Genomic DNA, 18851 nt, shown 5'->3' with positions numbered 1-18851 from the left:
TGTACACCGAAGTAGTCTTGACCACGGGCACCATCCATGCAGGATCCAAGTACTCACTAGAGCAACTGCCCTTCCATGAGTTCACATAACTCACCAAGGTTACCACCCTTCCATGAGTTCACATACTCACTCACTAGGGTTACCCCCCTTCCATGAGTTCACATACTCACTCACTAGGGTTATCACACTTCCATGAGTGAGTCCATCATGCTCCTTGATACTTCCAAGACAACATCTTGGAAATCCTTCCGCATGTCACAGCTCTCTATATAGGATTGTGACAACATCCACGTCCCACCACATCCACCTTCACAATGGCCATGGTAGCACGAGCCATCCGGAGACTTAAAAACATTAGATCATAAGAGCACGAGGGTCTCTTGGCAAAGCACATCTCCCATGCGAGGGAGACTTTGGCACCCCTCCTGGCCTATATGTTCAACCGGGCTCTTTTGGAAGGCTTCCCACGCACTTGGACAGCCCATATCATCACACCTATCCATAAAGCCAGAGATCCCATGGACCCAACAAAATTACAGGACTATTATGATTGGTCACACTCTGGCCAAACTTTATGGGTCAGTACTTGAGATGGAGCTCAACACACTAGCAAAGAGACATGGGCTCAGAGCATCAGGGCAGGTAGGCTTCTGCAGTTCATTCTCCACTTTTCTTCACCCTCCGAGCCATCATAGAAGAGGCTAGAGCACGACACCGATGGGTTTACTGTTGCTTGTGGATTTCCACAAAGCCTTCGATACGGTGCCTCGAGCCAGACTACTGCAGAGACTCCAGGATTTGGTGGTACCATCAGACTTGATTTGGGGGATCATTGCATTATATGAGTCGGTCATAGGGTGGGTGAGATGCCCAAGAAGATTATCAGAAGAGATCTCTAGTACCATCTGAGTGAAGCAAGGATGCCCACTATCACCCACTCTCTTTGACCTCTACATCGACGAGATTTTGGTCTTCATTGATAGAGGAGGGGGAGGAGGTGTATCACTAGCAAGCATCCTTGTTTCCATACTACTTTATGCCGATGACATTGTGCTTATTGCAGATTCTCCAGAGGCTCTCTAGAGGCATCTTGACACATTAGAGGACTTTTGTGCATAGCGGGATCTCATAGTAAACCTTGGGAAAACCAAGGTTATGGTCTTCAACACTCTCCTCTTTTCACATCTCGATTGAGTTTCACCTACATGGGCAGCCCAGTAGAGATTGCACACTCATATGTGTACTTGGGAGTCACTTTTATGGGACCGGTCTTCTCGATGAGCCATGCTGTAGAGGCTAGCCTGATGCGAGGGTATGCTTCTCTTGCTCTCATGGAGAGATAGTGCTTCCAAGCCCATTTACAGGAGCTGAGGACCTAGATGTGTCTATTTGATACCTTGGTCACTCCGATGTTTGGAGCACCCCTTTGGGCACCTGATCTTAAAGCGGCCAAATGGTCGAAGATAAAGAGGCCGCAGGTCATGATGCTCTCCCGTATGATAAACAACAAACCATTGGTCCCACATGATGTTATATTGGCAGAGTTTGCTGCAGCACGCATGGTAGTAGAGGCACTCTTCCAGACAGTCACCATACATTCACTAGATCAGTGCCATGGCTCCCTAGAGACCCCCGGCACGCCCTACAGTCCTCTTAGCATCTAGCAGGTGATGAGCATGAGTCACGGTATAGTGGAGTATGCATGTGGTTCGCGAGGCAGGGACTCGAGATGGATCGCCTCCCGCCACTCCACTATGACTTGGACTCCCCATTCATCAGGCTCTCTTAGGATGACAGAACCAGATGATTAGATGTGATTTATTGGGACTATATATACAAGATATCTGGATATATCTTGACATATACATGTCACATGCCATGCAGATTGCAATGGGCTAATTGCGGGTGGCATCGCACCACCTGAGGATAGAGATAGGGAGAGCCATGCAAATACCTCCTGAGGGCCAGCGGGAGGTCGAGTTAGAGTAGCAAAGTGCACCACATATTATGAGATCGGAGGGAGGTTCCATGGTCTCTTCAGAGAGGGGTTTGGACCCTTATCCAGGATCATGCATTACCCAGATCAGCAGTGCCTAAGCCTCTTCCTACTAGAGCTTCATTACCACAGAGACTCGCTAATTAGGGAGTCGAGACCCCGTGGGAGACATCCACCCTGGCCCCAGGCAACCATCACTCAGTTCTTCCGACCATGAGAGGACGCCACACCAGCTATGGATAACATACCCATAGCCTTATTGAGCCACACATTCTGGAGTGCCCGACCCCCCACCAGACCCCACTCTGGTGTGACTCTAGACTGGGCCACGACACTACAGCAAGCCCAACACCCCAAACTCCTTGGACCTCTCTAGCAACACAGACACCAGCCCTAGCTTGAGGAGATCTCAGAGAGGCACAAAGCCACCTTCTCACACCCAGCGGATGTGCAAAGCCTTCTACGGGCTAACCCCATACTTGATATTCTTGATGGTCCCCTCCTCCTATTGGGGGGTTAGCTCCATAGGTTTTATTATGATGATGGTCCCACTTTGTATCATGTGGCTCGGATTTGACATTGCCAGCCCATAGCCCTAGTCTTTTTTTTTTTTTGGTACTAGATCACTTTTGGTCTCATAGACCCACTAGGTCTTTCGAAGACATTTAATATAACTTTTTTTCTCTCTCTCTCTCTCTCTCTCTCTCTCTCTCTCTCTTTCTCTCTCTTTTCACGCTCACATCATGGATATCTCCATCCTCTATAGCTTGCTCTCTGATCCTGTGAATGCCAATAGTTTCCCTCCGAGAGCGGTTAGCCATGGAAAGAACCACCCCTCTCTAGTTTGTTTCTTGCCTCTTATGAGGGTTCTAAGCAATTGAGCCGTCGGGCTGCTGGTTTTAAACTAGTACAAGGATCTCTTTTCCGAAAAAAAAAGAGGACCAACAGGACCGCTTATTTGCCATGAATCATACTATGGGCTCAACCATGATAGATGCATGTTGTTATGATGATGTGTCACGTGTGGTATATTGATCTAGATGCATCAATGATTCAAATCATATGACAGGTCATGGTGAGTGGGTCCACGATTTGAGTCCGATGTCTACTGTTGGGGAGGTATCCACAAGTGATGATATGACAGGTCATGGTGAGTGGGTCCACGATTTGAGTCAGATGTCTACTGTTGGGGATGTATCCACAAGTGATGATATGGCACATTGCATTACCGACATGGGTAACGTGCCTTGAAGTCGAAAGATGGGAGAACATCGAATTGGATCAAAAAGCTAAATGCCACTTTCCCAGAAAGCAGCTCCAGGGCCAAAGAACAAGGCTCTGAAGCTACAAAAGCGTAAATCAAGAACTTTGGCTATATTTGACTAATAATAAAATATTTAAAAAAGGAAAAGAAAAAAGGAAGGCGAAAAGGCAAAAGCAAAGCATGGCAAAAAGCAAGGACCCCTTTCAAGTATATAAGAAGCTGCTATTTCTCTTGATGATAGAAAACAACTTTTTGAAGAACAACTCTTTATGGATCAACCTCGTGGAGAAGAATTTGAGGAGAGCCACCTTGAGAGACTCACCTTATGAAGAGCAAGAGCTTCATCATCATCATCATCATCATCTTCCTCTCCACTCTCCGCCTTCGCCCTGCCTGTAGAGTCACTGCCGCCAGGTGAGCCGCCACTGCCAGCACCCCAGAGCCGCTTCCGTCGGCTAATCCATCGCCGCCAATTCCGCTATCGCTGCCCCTGTGCAGCGCCGCCGGCTAAGTCACCAAGGTGCCGCTACGCAGAGCCGCCTCTCGCCGCTGCCACTCATAAAATCCGCCTGTTGCTTCCTACAACTCCTCTGCCCCTTTTGTAGTGCTGCCAATTGCCTCTTGCAACACCGCCGCCTCCTACAAAGCTGTTTTGGACATCTAGAAGTTTGTTATTTATACATACCTCACATGTGTTCCTCGTATGCGAGCTTGGACATGGAGAAATTGAACATGGAGCTTGAACATGGAGAACTTGGGCATAAAGCTTGGACATGGAACATAGAGCTTGGACATGGAGCATAGACATGGAGAAATTGGGCATAGAGCTTGGACATGGAACATAGAGCTTAGGCATGACATGAACATGGAGAACTTGGACATGTAGCTTGGACATGGATCTAGACTTGCATCTGGATCTGGACTTGGATTTTGGACTTAAACATGGATCTGGACTTGGATTTTGGACTTAGACTTGATCTGGACTTGGTTTTGGATTTGATTTGGACCTTGAACTTGGACTTGGATTCATTGGATTTGGATGTTGGATCTGGTACTAGCCCGGTGAGAGATACTTGTGGGTCATCCCCGTGGTGTGCTCGGCATCAGAGATCTTGTGCCGCGACATCAACATCGACATTGACTTGGATATCCTACATCAACATATTTGTTTGTTTTGTATTCATTGATTGTATTGATCTTGGCCGCGTGCCCGTGGATTGGAGTCTCCTCCCGATCTACGGGATCATGCCAAGACCACTCTCCCGGGTCCTGCTGTAGCCGCGCAAGAGGTCGGCACTCCCAAATCCATAGCCGCCATAGTCTCTCCCTAGCCACCTTGGCCGGTGCTAGATCTATGTGCCATTCCCGTGCCCGACAACTGATCACCCTCACCCTCTGCAAGGTGCAGCCTTTGAAATCCTCCAAAGGAAGCTCTGATCTCTCTAGTCTGCCGCCCTGGAATCCAATAGAAAAAGCACCATCCTCATCTGCTCCGTGGGCTGCCACAAGGATATTGTGTGTGGTAAACACCCCTAACCACACTGGGGGGGTCGGGTCTGGAATAGGCATTAGCCACTCGTAAGGGATAGCTGTGTCAATGTCGATGCTGAGTCTATCTCGACCCCGGATCCCTATCAAGCCTCTCTCCTGCTCCTTTAGGAGTAACTTCCTGTGTGCTATCCAATCTCCAAGAGACCTAGCTGGTCCTGTGCTCAAGGCTCCCCAAGATACATGTGGCCAAGCCCCCAACATGTGGCCATTGGGTAAACGGATCAAGGGGTTCCAGACCAAAGGCTGCCGGAGCCTCTCCTCTGAGGCAACTGGAACAATCTATTTGAGGGCTGGCCTGAGATGATCCCAAGCCCAAAGTAAGCTGGCTGCAAATCTGTCCTCAAAAGCTGGGCTAAAGCCACGAGCTCTCATCTCTGTGAAGGTCCATCAGGTACTCTGCAGCCAAGGGCCCCCAAGGCTCGGAGTGCGGGCTGAAATCCGGGCCAATAAGAAATCCTTCCAGGGCTCACCACTGGGAAGGAGTCCTTTGACAATCAGCGTGCCCAACATGGCAGGGCTCTGAATAGCTAGATCGATGAGACCAAGCACCCCTCTGCTACGTGGCTGAATGATCACTCGCCATGCCACCTTGGCCCTGGCTGGCCTCCCATCACTTCCGGTCCATAAGAAGTTCCGGATTAATCGTTGAACCTGGCCAATGCATGCCCAAGGAAAGGCCCAGCACGAAGTGATGTACAACATGGTGGCTAACAGTACCTGGTTCGCCACCACCACCACTCTGCCTGCTAGGGAGAGCCTCGCCGAGCTCCAGTTTAAAAGCTTCTTCTGAATACTCAGAGGAAGCGGGGTGAGTTGTTGCTCAGGAGAGGAATCAATGCCAACTTGGCAACTGAGATATTGAATAGGAGTGCCCCTCCGGATCCACTAAAAATCCTCAACTGGTCGCCAAGTCGGGGCGGGTGCTGAGCCTACCCAAAAGCCACATGACTTGTGCCAGTTGATTTGTGCTCCAGGAGCGCGGCAGAAATCCTTTATTACCTCCGCAAATCTCTAAAGATTCCCCACCTCTCCTACAAGGAAAGCTGCTGTGTCATCTACAAACTCTAAGTCCAGCAGCTCCTCCTGCGCACGCAGGGGAAGCCGCAATCCCTGAAGCCCGGTCTCCTGGGCGGAGAGGAAACTACTCATGGCCTCGGCGACGAATAGGAAGAGGTTGTCTAACCGAGCGGGAGAGGGGGAATCTGTCGCCACGGGCTTCGTGAATGAAGATGCCCACATAGGACATGTGGACATTGATGCCCTTTACACAGTTCCTAAGAATGATGATGAGACCTCTCCACTAGCCACCCTAGCTTGATGTTCCTTGGACCTTGGGTCATCGTGCTATTGTATTCTTGAGGATGCTACTTGTATTTGTAGCTAGTAATCTTTTCCAGTGTTTTATTATTTTGTTTTACCAGGATCAGTGTAACACTTGGATACTTTGTAACACCTTTTTGTCTCATAGATCCTAGTGGTCTTTTGAAGACATTAATAAAAGTTTCTTTCTTTCTCTCTTACTGCCTGTACACTTTCACCATGGAGCTCTTCAAGCCACCATACGTTTGCTGACATCGCGTGCGAGGGAGGGGGGCAGGGGCTGCAAGGTTGGGCCCGCCCGAGGCTTTGAAGGGTCAGAGGGCCTCGTGGGAATCTGGATCATGAGACGAGGCAGCGATCTCTAGAAAGGAGGGGTTGGTGGCGGGTTCCTCGAAGGTGCTTTCGGGGGGGGGGGGGGGCGCATCACGTCGGGGGGCTGCTGAGATAAGTGCTCATAACGGCTCTGCGACAAAACCATATCCTCATGTGGCCTGCGAGACTAGCACGCCTGACGGCGCGCATTGTTGTGGAAGTTGAATGGTGGTTCGCGGCCTTGGGCCAGCAGTCTGTCACTCTCCTGTACTGGGAAGTGGGATCCTCCGTGGCCGGCGGTCCTTGGTGCTTTGATTCCCGAGGGCCGGTATCCCCCCTTCCCCCCTCATGAGGATCTGAACTTTGGGGGTGCCCGGGGGGGGGGGGGGGGGGTGGCAATGGAGGCGCCCTCCCGGACTGACGGCGAGGACAAGCTCTAGCAAGGTGTCCCATTTGTTGGCAAATGAAGCATTGGCTTGGGAGGCCGAAGTACTCAACTCTTTGCAGAATAGGAGCTCCCGGGAGGCAAGGAAGCAATATGACATGTGGAATTGACGTGGGAGAGGGTATGCAGATACGAAGAGATGGAATCCCGGCCATCTCGGCTAGAACTGAAGCGGCAGTGGTTGTTGGGGGGGCGGGGGGGGGGGGTGGGTTCCATCACTCTCCCGATATGACCACCTATTATGGGGAGGAGTGGAAGGTATTTCTTCTTGAGACTAGGAAAGCAAACTGTCACGGGAAAGCCTGAGACTCGAGCCAGAGGGTTGGATGCTGGGTCGAAGCCGTGCTGCCACCTCACAAAGAAGGCCTCGGCCGTGTGCAGTGCAATGGGGCTCAGCTGCATGACTCTGTCCGATGCTGTAGGCAAATCAAACTCAACTTGGTAGTATCCACGCCTGAAAGGATGAATGTGAGTGATCTTTCCAGGCTCGCTGATAAGGCTTGCTTGCAAAAGGTCCCTAAGTTGTCAACGTGTCGGGCGGCTATCCACAATCTTGCAGACCAAGGATGCGACTGTTGAATCGAGGAGCTGGAGGCCGCTTCTGAGAAGGAAAGGTAAGGGACGGCAGGTGGCGTCCTTGATTAGGGATGACGGAGCGGCTGCCATGGAATCCTCCTGGAGGTGTGAAGACCAAAAGATGCCGACACTTACCGAAGAGACAGAACAACCCGAAAGCGGAAACACCTAAGGAAAGGGCTGGGGGGGGGTGTGAATGTGGCCCGATTGAAGGGGCAAAGGTGAGGAAGAAGGGCTGGCGGAAAGGGGGGCCAAAATAGGAGATGGGGCGGGAGCTCAACAGGATGGGGGAAGCCAGCAGCCGTGCGAAGAAAGGGGCGGGGCGGGTGCTCAATGGGCGAAAGAGGAGAAGGCGGGATCTGGGGGCAACACCAGGCGGAAGGGGGGAGCAGGGCAATGGTGAGAGGGAACAGGCGAAGGTGATGGCAGCGGCAGGGCAGCATGAGGCAGAGGGCAGTGCGAGGCTGGTGATGGCAAGTTCAGGTGCGCAGACGGGGGGAGCTCCAGTGTCCTGTATTTTATGATCTGATCAAGATCTAGATGAGGAGTTAGGCATTCCTCCGATTTGCACTCCAGGTGTGAAGAAGACTAGAGCATCACAAGAGAAATATATAGGTCTGAGGAGATCTACAAGGGTCAAGTACCGAGCCCGTCCCCCTCTGGTGCGGGCATTCTGGTGAGGGTAGCAGTGTTTTCTGTACTTGAGGCATCCCTTTACTTTTTCCTGATGTGGTCTCCCTTTGAGAGCAACTGGCCAAGGAGGGACCTCCCCTTCCTTTTGCCTTGTATCTTGACCTCTATGTCAGCTTTTTGCATACATTTTTTTCAACCAATAGAAGAATATTTACTTGGGAAAGAAAAAGCATACAGTAACAAAGTTAAGCCCACTTATGTTTCTGTATGAATATCAACCTAGAGTTTAATGGACTATTGGTTTGCAAAATGTCAAGGTGTAAACAACTTTGGATTTCTTGTAAGAGAAATAGGAAATGTTGTAGTTTTGTAATGAAAACAGGATAGAGCTAAGGTTTATGCGGATTAGAAGCAATCATCTAGAATGTTCGAGATTGGTCAAATGTTTGTCTAAGAGTCCCAAGAAGCTTGAGATGTTATGAAAACAGGAAGAGTTGACAAGATTTCTCCTTGGTTTAATGGGACTTATAAATTTACCATAATTAATGAGGTAGCTTATAAACTAGATTTGCTACAAAGGTGAGGATTTATCATATCTTTCGTGTCAGGGGACTGAAAGATGATGCAGGCTGGAGGTAATCTTATCGGGAGATAGTGGAGTCTCTTAAACAGAAATTCAGTGACTTTCTCGCCGGTAACTTTTCTGTTAGATGAGAGGGGTCTAGTTTAAAGGAGGGAATAAGTTATGTCCGTAAACGTCATAATGTGGGTGGCAATTATATTTAAGGTTTGTTTTATATCTGTGTGTGGCTTTGGTTGGGGGCACTCAAGGTTATAAGTGACTTATGGATCACTTATTTCATGGGCTAGTGTGAAAGCACCTATTTATATATAGGTGTGCTTGTATTATAATGCAAGCCTATATAAGTGAGCTATTGGCTTATAAGTGACATCTGTCACAGAATGACTCCTTGGGGATCGATACTTAAGCAAGGCCTAGTTCATGTCTTATCCACTCTTGGGTATTGAGCTCTGGTGGTATGGGATGCCAGAGTTTGGGCAGCAAGTATGGGTCGGTGTTGATGTAGCCTCAAGCTCTGGGTGATCCGAATGGAGCTACGGTTGGAGTTCCTTTTATGTGCTGGCTTGCGTGTGTGTTTGCTTTGTAGGAATTATTTGGGAGCCAAGTGACTGTTCACTACCCAAAAGAGATCCTCATTCAGACTTTGATCTAATACTTAGCTCTTCATAAGTCCCATATAGCTTCAAATCTGTCGAGTAAACTTTGATTTCTAGTCCTGGAAACAGTCAGCTTGGTGACTGTTCAGCCTGATCTAACCCTCACACAGTGGCCATTTTTGTCATATTGGAACTTGCAAACAAGTGTGAAGTTCCGGAATATTTTGCATAAAGAAATCAAATATACTTTAGAATAATTTACCCATGGTAATCCTGTGCAGACGTCATGTCAAAGTGCAGTGGCCGGTGATAGTGAGGTTATATTTGAGCATGCTTTTTGCTTTGTAGCCCCTTTGTTTTTCTGGAAATAGTCAATTGCTATTCTTGTTGCTCTTTTGTTTCTGTATTTGTTTGATTGCTGATTAGATATTTGGTTGCAGATGAGGAGACTGGCTGGTATGATGGAGAGGTACACATCTTCTTTTACATGAATTCAATACATTGATCTTTTATACTCAGTATCTTCTGTATGGAAAAGCTAATAGCTTGGTATGCCGCCAAATTAGGACACAGATGAGGGATATGTAGGTGATTTTGCCATGAATTCACTTGTTTAGATCCTATTGTTCAACTTAGCCTTCCATTACACTATAGTTTGATCAAGAAACCTATTGAAAAGGATACTTATACTAGGGCTGCGGTCAAAAATTTCTTCAACATGTGACATGGGATTTCATTAGTAATAAAAAATCAACAGTCCATAACTCTCTTTGATTACAATGAGCCAATTATAAAGGCTTTCTTATGCTAGATAAAGCACCTAGTTCTAGCTTGAGTTACAAAAGTGAAACTTTCTTTCTAGGGAAAGAATTTCCTCTTTTGGAATATTGTAACTAAGACTTAGAAGGTTAACTTTCTTGATGGAACTAGACAAACTTTAGGTCAACAATTCTCAAGTTTTTCATCAGTAAACTGGACTTCACTAAACTTTCCTAAATGGTTATACTTAGCCTTTAACAAACTTCATTTAAATGGGCATTACAGTTTGACATAGCCATCTTTATTTCTCCTTTAGCATATGGTGATCTCATAAAGATGTCAAGGTGTTCTGCATTTTTTGCTGCCTCGAAGAAATTATCTAGTTTTGATCCAGATTACCTACCAGTAGCTTCCAGGTTAGACACCGGATAATGACCACTGGTGGCGAGATGGCTTTAGACGGCTTGGATAGATTGGTACACTGCCAAGCATGCTACATGCTAGTGCGGGGTGATATTCCTATATCTGACCGCACAGGTCGAGGGAGATCTTTTGGGACACTGTTCTTTTGGAGTTGCCAATCCTGAACTGGGCACCTAGGTCCTAGACGAGTCAGGATGGGATTGAAAGTTGTGCCCAGACCTTTGGTCAAGTCATACGTGATTGGGTGGTATGGTTGGTTTGGTCATGCATGACTTGACCAAAGGTGGCCGACCATAGTCTTGAGCTACTACCCTCATTGGAGGCTATATATAGTCAGGTAGCATAACTTCTGCCTTCACTGATTGTGTGCTCTTGTATCTAAGTGCATATATCCTCTGCCTCTGCAATTTCTTATACGCTATATCAAAGCTCCTATTGACCGGAGCACATGGGTGGGAAGTAGAAGCCTTTTGTTGTTATCGTATTTTGCGGCAGTAATACAATCTCCACCTTTTTATTTGCAAGTTGTGCTGAGTTTTGCTTATGGAAGATCATGGGTTTTGTGTTTGCACACACAAAGTACACCAGTGATTCATGTAGATGATGAAGTATACGATGATCAGCTGTAGAGTTGTCACCCAAACCGGAGTAGAAACAGCCCACAAAGGCCGCACAGGGGAGTATGAACCAGGACTAGTCCACGTGGCAGCACGACAACTGTCGCAGAACAGCAGCAGGAAACAGAATTCAGTACAGTTCGGCAGGCGGCAGCAGCAGCCAGATCAGCAGGCGGCAACTCCGTACAGTCCAGTCGATGCCGGCAGCAGCGCTGTACGGTCTGTACGAATTGTACGGATCATACATCTCCTCTTGCTAGTGATGCTCCTGGCTTGTGGTCAACTTAGTTTGACTTTTTGCTTTTCTCTACATTTTGACCAAAACTGGTGCTTTTCCATGTGCAAATCTTATATGGTCCCTATCCCCATGCCTTCTTCCACCAGTCCAGTGTCCTGGCAAGGGTTCCATCATGTGATAAAGTGCTAGGAAGGCCAAATAGTTACATTACCTCCCTCTTATATCACAGTTGTCCTCATTTGCGGAGTACAAGTGTACCAAGTATATCCATATGTTCCAAGTACTAGTCCCATCTTGTGAGCTCGTGCATCTGGACAACCCCAAATCTGTGATGTCAACTGCCCATATGGGAACATCTCAATGCTTTATCTTTGACCAATGGCTTGTCTTTGATGGTTTTTCTTCATGACTTGTCACGTGTTAGATAAAATAAATCCATACTTACCTCCTGCAAAAACCAGACACAATGTAGTCAACATTTGCGTCTACTGGGTATTCAAGGTATTGGCCAGGTAGTCTGGAGCCCAGTGGACTATCACATGCCATAAATCCAAGCATTATCCATGCATAAAAAACAACACACAAAAGTCAAAGAAATTCAAACATACATCAGTATGCAATGCATATGTAAAGATCCTCCTGTTCATAGATTGTCCTGCCATGGTCGAGCATCTAGTCTCATCGAAAACCTCTCCTAAGCTATCTAGCTTCTCAAGGAAACCGCTCGGTCAATCATAAGCACTCATCTGGGCCATCTGGTCACTATGACCACCCGAGTGTTCATCAATACAGTCATTTAGGCCATCTGGTCTCTCGGACCGCGCGACTGTCAAATAGTCATCTGGGCCATCTAGTCGCATTGATCGCCCGACTATCAAATCCAACATAGTCATCTAGGCTATTTGGTCACTATGACCGCCCAACCTTGAAATTCAAGGCATCTGGCACAAAGGCCGCCCAATGGGTTATCTGGCATCATGGCCACCCAAATACCATTCTTACTCCATGGGTCATCTGGTATGCAACCGACCCAAACTTCCAGTTAACCATTACATAAGAAAAATAATGATCAATGACATTCCTGTATATATGTACAATGAAGAGGGCTAGAGGTACAATCGCTCTCTTAAATCTGTCTTGTTCTTAAGACGTCTATGTCTGTACTTCAAATACATTTGGACCAACCGCTTTCTCATAAGCTCGATGTATTTCTGGATAGTCCTTGAAGTACTCCTCTGGCATCCATTTTGCATCCAATGGCGAATAATTCTTGAATTTCAAGAGGAACTTTATGACCACTGTCTTTCCTCTTTTTCTCACAGAATGAAACACATTTTGTTCTGGTTGCAAAATCTCTTCTTGCTCTTCCACCTCTAGGGGATCCTCCAATATGGGCTCCTCTGGGGGTAGTCTTGTAATCTAAAAAGGTCCATAATACGTAGGAGTAAGCTTTGGATCCTTGTGCTTCTTGGCTTTAGACTTCCTAAGTCTTTGCTTTCTCAAATCTCAAGAAGACCCAATTCCCTTCTTCAAATAAGACCTTCCTTCTATGCTTATCCGTAGCTTTCTTTTGCTTGGCTTGAGATGTCTCAATAGCCTTTCGAACCTCTGCAAAAGCTGTATCCAATCTCAAACAAACTCATCCGCATGGAAGATCTCTTCCTTGGTTCTAAGCACGGGCAGCAACAATAGTTTGCCATAGATAATCTCAAAAGGAGCTTTGCCTATAGATGAATGAATGGTGTTGTTGTAAGCATACTCAACCAAAGGCAAATACTTCTCCCATTGATCCTTTGCTTCAAGAGCATAACACTTTAGCATATCCAAGAATCAAGATAGTGAGGTTTGCAATCTCACTTTGTCCATCAGTTTGAGGATGATAAGCCGAAGAGAAATTCAGCTTTGCTAGCATAAAATTTCAATGCTTCAAAGGATTCTTTTTCAGCTTTGGGCCACCGAAATCCCATGGCTTTCTTTGTCAAATCATGCAATGGACTAGCCACCCGTGCAAACCACGTGATGAACTTCTTGTAATAAGAGCATAAGCCAAGGAAACTTCGAACTGAATGCACACTAGTCAACTCTGGCCATTCCATAATAGCCTTGACCTTGTCTGGATCCATCTTGACCCCTTCCTTGGACACTATGGCCCAGGTAGTGAATTTTTGACAAAAAGAACTCACTCTTCTTGCCATTCACATACAACTTGTGCTTCCGCAGTTCCTAAAACACAATATTCAAGTGCTTTCGATGCTCTTCCGCATTTTTAGAATGCACAATAATATCATCAAAGAGAGTAGCAACAAACTTCCTACGTGGTTGAAAGATTCTTTCCATCATTCGGGTGAAAGTAGCCGGGACATTGGTAAGACCAAAAGGCATCACCAAATACTCATAAAGTCCAAATGTTGTCTTAAATGCGGTCTTGTGAATGTCCTTTGGAACAATTTTGACTTGATGGTAACCACTCTTCAAGGCAATCCTGCTAAAGATGGTGGCTCCATCCAATTTTTCTAGGATGTCATCAATTCTAGGAATAGGAAACCTGTTCTTCACAGTGATCTTGTTAAGAACCCTGTAATCAATGCACATACGCCAAGAGCCATTCTTTTTCTGAACCAATAAAATTGGAGAACAAAAGGGTGATGAACTAGGTCTAATCAAAACCTTCTCCAATAGCTCATTAACTTGCTTCATAATCTCCTCCTATTGTCCCTGACCCACACAATAAGGAGGTCAGTTGGGAGGTGAACTTCTTGGCATGATGTCAATCTGATGATCTTCCGGTCTCTGGTAGAGAATCTGCAAAACAATCTTCATACTTCTTTAGAAAATCTTTCCTTTCATGATCAAGAGTTGGGAGTGATTCCTCACTCTCGGATTCCTTAGGATCCCTGACATAAATCAAGTACGAGGAAATAGATTGCTTTATTGCTTTAGGAACCTGTACATGACTAATGAGAGGAATGTAATTCCCCTTAACTTTTACATCAAAAGTTACATTTTTTCCTTTAAAAGGAATCTAATCTTATTCCCAACCCAATCAATGTCTGGATCAATTTTCTTATGCTAAGGCATACCCAAAATTACATCACAATGTCCAACTTTACCAATAAAAAAATTCTCATGATCCATATAATCTCCAATTTGTAAACGAAGCTTTCCAAAGATAGGGGTCACTTCCGCTGACATTCTCTCGAAAGCGGCACCTGTAGAAATAGGAGCTCTAAACCTCTCTGAAGGGACGTTCAAAGCTTGCACCACTCGAGGATGGATATAGTGATGAGTAGCACCGCTATCAAAACGAAGGACTGGTTGGTTAGCCACTTTGCCCCAAGTCTTGAAAAGTTGCCTTCTTTCTAGTGGTGTATCGACCTGATGTTGAAGTTCGTCTGGTAATGCATTGGTTTGAGGCAGCTTGGCTTCTTGTTTTGGCTTGTCCGGACATTTTGCAGCCATGTGTCCCTTCTTTTCACATTGAAAACACTTCCCTTCCTTGACGTATTCCTCAAGTCGCTTGTGGGACAATCTCCTTTGAAAGAGTGGAGGTTTGTCCCCACTCCTTTCCTTCTTCTCTTGAGGCTCGGTTCTCGATTGAGATCTGACTTTAAACTTCTTCTTTTGAGGTGGATCTCGGTTGTCATTCTTCGTCTTGCCCGCCATCCAGGGCATGTGCAAAGCTTCGGCTTGCAATGCTATATCTTGGGCTTGCTTCAAAGCTTTCAGACCAGCCATATACAGTGCTCTTGCATAAGCTTAGGTTGAAGTCCATTCACAAAATTACATATTTCCATTAGTGGTGGAATAGGATTATAAGCAGTAAACTTCAATGAAATAGCTGAAAAGTTGTTAAGATAAGTTGCCACATTCTCATGGACTTTTTGCTTTACCTCGTCCCACTCTTTTTACACATCTGCTTCAAAGGTTGCGGTAGAAACTTCTTGTTGAATATAACCTTGAAGTTGGTCCAGGTCTTCGGCCTAGTTTTTTCTTGTACCACCTTTAGCCACCAATTCAAGGCGGCATCCTTCAAGTGCATGCGAACCATGCGAAGCTTGGACTTTTCAGAGAAGTCGTCTCCTCCAAAAGTAGCATCGAATTGCTTAATAAAAGACAGCTTTTTCTGTATCCTGCATACCATAGAAAGCATCGAAGTTGACACTCTTCTCTCCTGGCTTGAAGTCCACTTTGCTGGTTGTTGTAGGCTTCTTTGCCTTCCTTTCTCTTGCTTGTCCCCAAGAGGTTGCATCCGAGAGAGCAGGCCTAGGAATAGCGTCCCCTCTCCTTCGCGGGAAACATACTTGGTGGTTCTTGATCCTTTAGCAACGATGATTCCTTTGGCACGAAGATAAGCTTTGGCAGCTTCAACTCTTTCGGCTTCGGTGGCTCTATCCTTGATGAAGTCTTCAAACATTTGAGCCCTTCTTTTGTCCTGTTCCCTTTTGGCTCTCCAAGCAAGGAATTCCTTATCCCTGAGCAAACGTTTGAATTGCTGAAATCAATCTACTCTTCTGACGACATGGCCGCAGTCTCATGAGTAATGGATTGATGAACCTGGTTGCCATCATAGTTGTTCCCATCTTGAAGTCCTGGATTGGCCTCATAATTGTTCCCTTCATTAGGCCCTTGGTTGCCCTCTACTCTCGACATGGCTCTATCACCCCTAGAAATATTGCTCGAGAGAAATCTGGCTCTAATACCATTGTAAACCTAGCGGGGCGTGCTATGATAGATTCCACCACATATCCAAGAGATAGAAAAATAGAGAGAGAAGATAGAGAGAAGGAGAGAGTAGGGTTTAGAGAACTTTGCACAGGACACACACTAAGAGGGAAACAGGCTCCACCCACTTTCAGGAATTTATTTAGGAACAATCCACGGGCTTGCAAGCTACGATCAATACATCAGTGAATACAAAAGCAAACAAATATGCCGATGTAGAAACCAATGTCGAAGTCGATGTCAAGGCACGAGATCCCGTTGCCGAGCACACCACAAGGATGGCCCACAAGATCTCTCATCGGGCTAGTACCAAATCCATCGTACCCCAAGCTTGTAAATGAAGTACATCAGTGATTTGTGTAGATGATGAAGTATACGATGATTAGCTGTAGATTTGTCGTCCAAATCGGAGTAGAAACAGCCCACAAAGGCCGCACAGGAGAGTATGAACCAGGGTTAGTCCACGTGGTAGCACGGCGGCCGTCGTAGAATAGCAGTAATTCAGTCGGTGCACAATTTGGCAGGTGGCGCAAAATAGCAGGCGGCAGTTTCGTATAGTCCAATCAGCATCGGCAACAATGCCGTACAGTCCGTACGAACTGTACGGATCCGTACAGGCGTACAGCTGGCAGATGATGCTGTGGCGCAGGTAGTTGGCGGTGTTCTAAAGCAGCAGGGAGATGATGACAAATACCATGCTTCAATGATGATGATGATCAAGAGAGGTTTATGCTTGTTTTATACCTGAGGGGGGGCCTTCCAAAAAGCTTGCCATGCTTTTGTTTTTCTTTTTACTTTGCTTTTGTTTTACTCTTTTTCATTTTTTACAATAAAATATTATTCAAATAAAGGCCAAGTGCTTTGTGCTTTGCTTTTCTAGCTTTAGGGCCTTGCTTTTTGGCCCTAGAGTTGCTTTTTGAAAAAGCAACTTTTTCTTTTTGGTCCCGCTCAATCTCCTCTTGCTAGCGATGCTCCTAGCTCACGGTCAACTCAGTTCGACTTTTTGCTTTTCTCTACTTTTTGACCAAAATTGGTGCTTTTCCATGTGCAAACCTTATGGTCCCTGTCCCCATGCCTTCAACACTTGCTATGAGCCACTCAATATCCAACACGAGATTCACAGGTTCTTGCTAAAATTACGTTTTTTGGGGCCTTCTGCATGTGATTGAAATGGATTTGCATACAAAAACATGTAGAAAACCAGCATATGAATCATATGATTCTAGCAATAGAACAGATGTTGCTTAAAATTGTATGTGGTTGTCTACCCTTTCTTTTGATACTTCATTGATGACGACTCTTTTCTCATGTGAGAAGATTTGGATAAAGCCTCCTGAAGTTTTGGCCCGTGATCGGCTTCTTGGATCATATAAGGTACACATTGCAATTATGACACTCCCTCTACTTTAAGCTATCTTTCATTGCATGTACCACTTTTGCAGACTAATGCTGGTCACTCACAACAGGTGAAACCGGCCCTCAGCCGAGTCAAATTCACTCTGATTGGGCTTGCAGCTTCACTTGCCACTTGTACGCTTTTCTTTTTCATCCTTCAAGGCACACACGGAGATGTGCCGGTAGTTGTGGAGAGCATTAGTGATTCTTCAAAGCAGTCTTCTGGTAGTGCTTACAATGAGGCCTCCGCCCGCATGTTTGAACCCGAGGCTTTTTCAAGTGAAGGAGAATCAATGTTGCCTGACTATTGCTATTGAATTGGGAGGTTCCCTTCCCATGCATTCTTTCAAATGTAATATCAGGCTTTTTGCCAGAAAATTGGCAAGGGATCATTAAAGGTCCCAAATGTACCTGGGGACTGCAGTTTGTACTAGTAAGCAGTGTATAGTATGTACATTTATCTTCCTGATACACACTTGTTTTGCTTGTAAATAAGATCCTTCTTACCCCTACCTTCTATCAAGATGGATCTTATGCAATCATCTTAATAAAAACAAATGGAGAGTACCCACGAGGGCTCAACTCTGTCTTTGTTCTATTTTTTGGACAAAAAGAACGATCTGAGAACATAAGCGTTGTTTTGCAAAGGCATGCCTTAGTGGTATGTAATTTTTGCTTAGAGAACGACTCTATTAAAAAATAGTGCAAGTAGCCAACAGGGACGTTTGAAAATATGGATGTCTCATTTTGATTTATGAGAGCATGGTGAAAAATCTCCTAAAATTAGAGCCCTCTCTCTCACTCCCTCTCTCAGCATAATAGGAAATAGTTTTTACCAAGATTACTTCTTTATGCTCTATAGTATCTATAGAGCAACACCAGTCTAGTCCAAACATGTATGTATACACACATTCAAATATGTGTGTGTGTGTGTGTGTGCGCGCGCGCGCATATACATACATGTATCTATGTGTACACACACACACACACACACACACACACACACACACACACACACACATTTGATGAGTGTCATCCATGTCTTCCAATGAATGGCTTATTTTGATTTATGAGAGAATGGTGAGAAATTTGCTAAGAAAGAAAGCCATTAACTTGCTCCCAAGTGTAATAGTGAATAGTTTTTACCAAGATGATATACCATATTAATACTCTCATATAGCTTGCTTACATATATATGTATGTACATATGTATATACACATGTATACACACACACACACACACATACATACATATATATACATGTACATACATACATACATATATACATATGTATATACATATATACATGTATGTATGCATGTATATGCATATGCATACATACATACATATATACATGTATATATGTATGCATGTATATATGTATATATATATGTATGTATATGCATATGCATATGCATAT

The 18851-nt window shown here is 45.5% G+C and overlaps 1 long non-coding RNA gene across 1 annotated transcript; it reads left to right on the top strand.

The window, feature by feature from the left end:
• Positions 1–9674: 9674 nt before the first annotated feature.
• LOC147602630 (uncharacterized) lies at positions 9675–18028 on the top strand. Its single transcript, XR_015265777.1, has 3 exons — positions 9675–9745; positions 17353–17409; positions 17502–18028. It is a non-coding gene; the product is annotated as an uncharacterized LOC147602630 (long non-coding RNA).
• Positions 18029–18851: the final 823 nt, after the last annotated feature.

This window comes from Cibotium barometz, unplaced genomic scaffold (assembly GCF_041138505.1).
Source record: "Cibotium barometz isolate CiBa-2024 unplaced genomic scaffold, ASM4113850v1 ctg255, whole genome shotgun sequence".
Taxonomy (NCBI): Eukaryota; Viridiplantae; Streptophyta; class Polypodiopsida; order Cyatheales; family Cibotiaceae; genus Cibotium; species Cibotium barometz.
The sequence above is the reverse complement of the archived record's forward strand: the minus strand, read 5'-3'. Positions and strand labels throughout refer to the sequence as shown.